Here is a 3,353-nt window from a genome sequence, read left to right as displayed (position 1 = left end):
AATGTAGTCATAACACTCAGAACTTTAAGTGAATGTAGAGATAAATACAGAATATTAATCTTCAAGTGATCATTACGTTTTCTTTCTGAATTTCTTATTGAAACTATTTCTAAATACATTCATTCAGTATTGTTTGTTTGAATCTTCCCATCGATTTGTTGGGACTGCAACTGGTCAGTCTCTAATTGGCATATGTGCATACTGTGCGTATCGCCTCGATATAGCCTTAATTCACAAGCATGGTAAGCAGAGATGGATAGTGGCTAGCAGTGGAATCCAGTTTGACGCGTGTTTCGCCCTATTTGGGACTCGTCAACTGGATGTACCTACATCTCACAGTTGATGTTCACTCTGTGACTCGAACTCAGTGGCCGAGTGGATAACGCGATGGCATTTAGTCGAATTGGGTCAAAATATGCAGCATAGTTATGGTTCAGTCACAGTTGAAGAGTTTTGATCGAATGATTTACGGCTCAATTTCTTAGTATCTCTTACAAGATTTAAACATCTATCGTCAGGATCGATCAAGCAATAATAAAGGTGTGGCAACGGTGAAGCTCCTTTTGTAAACATGAACTGCTGTCGATTTACCTTTAAATGTTTTAAGTTTTTAAAAGTTTTCATCGGCTGCTTAACTCTAGAACGCTCTCCAAAACATTTATTAAATACGATCGTGTTCACGTTACCAACATCTATGTGACTACAGAATACACATAATCTACACCATCTGTTTTCGCCAATGAATTCACTGAATTTTTTGTTACTGACGTCAGTGGTTCACTTTCAGTTTTATCTGTCAATTTAAGTCGATGTTACTGTAGCTTTCTTTTGTCACTAGGTCGCTAAAATGCAGTAGATTCTCCTACTCCATTGGACATCCATCCAGACAGTGTAGACCACTAAAGTACAATGATCTGTGTACATTGGTTTGGAGCCTAATTGAGTTGTACGGGAACGATAGGAAAAACCAGCTAAAGTGAAGGTCACACATCACGACAAGTACTCAAAGGGAATTTCCGATTCTTCATGATCAGGTACTATGTCTGGTATGACAACCGTATAATTCAAGGGATGTTATTACAGAAATATATTAGTAAGAGCAGGTACAACGAGGAAAATACGACCACTTTTGTATGGGCCAGTCCTTGGTGGGCAATTAATTGATGCGCAATTGCTGTTCTGGACCTCGACGAAAATTGGTGAACCGCTCGACATTCAGTGACCAAACTGCTGGACGATCTGGCTAGAGCCGAATGAAATTTCACTAGCCCTACATTAGTTTCCAATAATGGTGTGGGTACATATATGACTCCAATACGCGCTCGATTGTCTAGCACGGATAACTGTATAATTCATGTCCAACCTAAAGTATATGGAAAGCATAGAAAGAGTGCACCCTTACATCAGACCAAGAAAGTCAAGTACAGAAATCACTCAGAGGAAAATATTGAAAGTCTGAGAACATTTTTCGTGCGACTAATTGGAAATTATTTACGGATGACTCACTGCAAAACACTACTGACGTTATCACTTGTTGTCTTAAATTTCTGTTTTGATGTTTGTTGTTTCACTGAAACCATCTTTGTAAGTTTTGATGGACTTACATCTCCGCAACTAAACCGACTACGGTGGGTAAAAGAAAGAATGTGCAAAGAAAAAAAGTCAATTGAAGTTCGTAATCTAAATGGTCTAAAAAACCTACCAATTAGACGTCTCAACTCTATGTTTACTCGGAAACTCTTATCATGTAAAAACTTTTCGAGTATATGGAAACTCTTTAAAGAACTTACAGGTGGCAGGCACATTAGAAGCGATAACCAGCTGAATGTTTGTGACTTATATAGTCTTTTGTACATCAGTCACCTGATGTCGTGCTCCCTATACCCACAGGTTTGAAGAATAGTGGTGTTCCTAGATTCACTGAAACTGATGTCCTAAAATGTCTCCAGTCACTTAATTCATCCCAATGTGCAGGAACTGATGAAATTCCAAACCTCATTTTTAAAAAATGTGCTGACATTCTACGCCATCCATTCATGAGTATCTTTAACAGATCTTTCACAACTAACCTCTTACCGAAAATGTGGAGAAAGATAAAGATATCCTAAGACAGTATATGTCGATAAGAATGTGAAATTTATACCCACAGCAATAACTTCATCTTTCCTCAAAACAATGGAAAAATTATTGATACTCCCACTTCAACCTTCACTCAAATAGCACATTGATCCGCATTAGTTTGCTCACAAGCACAAAAGAAGCATCTTAAATGCTGTTGTTATTCTGCATCATAATATAGTGTTCAGCTTGGAGAAAAGTGTGAAGAATGTTCGATGCTCTTTTCTGGACTATACGTCTGCTTTTGATTTTATCCCAAGACAACATTTACTTGACAAGTTATTCAGCGTAACACTGACAACTGGATAACCAGTTGGCCATGTTCCCATCTCTCTGGAAGAGAGCAGTACACTGTGTTTGAAGGAAAGTGTTCAACGTCTCTACTGTCTTATGAGGGTGTGCCACAAGGATCCGTTCTTTCACCTCTTCTTTGCTCTTTTTTTCTGTATGATCTGCCATCTTCCACAGAAAACACTTTTGTGAAATATGCGGAAGACCTGACTGTATATATGGCGATTTCTACCTCTTTACATCCCATAGAAATGAATGAGTTTTTGTCTCGTATTGAATGGTGGTCTGTTGTTAGTGGTCTCATACTTAATCCACATAAATGTCAAGCTGTGAACTCTAGTCTGGGTCATGGACAGTACCTTCACACTATTTTGGGATACCATAATGTTTGTGCCGTTGGAAACTCTTTGATAAACACAGTGTCGAGGATCAATTAAATTTAACTTGTTCCTGTGATCTCTCTTGGTCTTCTCATGTTTTACTGTTATCGAAAAAGGTTTACTGTTTGACTTACTACGTGAAGAGTTTGCATGCTTTTAGGATTACTGGCCATGTACTCTTACAATTCGTCAATTCCTACATATTACCTATCATTCCTTACTGTTCTCCATTATTCTTTCCAGAGAGTTTGCGAAAAGACTTTGCTGTATTGTGAAGGGTGCTGAATGCAGTTAGCAAGGTGTTTGGTAAATCTTTTGAAGTCATTAATAATACTGTTGTGGATAGACATTCAGTCTCACAAACTTCTGGCAGGTGTTATATTATCAGATACTAACCATTTACTTCATTCATATCTTTTTCTTTGTATATTTTCTGGTAGAGCAAGACGTCAATACGTTGGAATCCATGTACTCAAGAAAAGGTATAAAAGTTCTATAATACCTTATCTAGCAAATATACTGTGTGTCGAACGGGTTGTTATAGTCGACCTCGTCGATAGCTTG

This window comes from Schistosoma mansoni, chromosome W (assembly GCF_000237925.1).
Source record: "Schistosoma mansoni strain Puerto Rico chromosome W, complete genome".
NCBI lineage: Eukaryota > Metazoa > Platyhelminthes > Trematoda > Strigeidida > Schistosomatidae > Schistosoma > Schistosoma mansoni.
Note: the sequence above shows the minus strand (reverse complement) of the source record.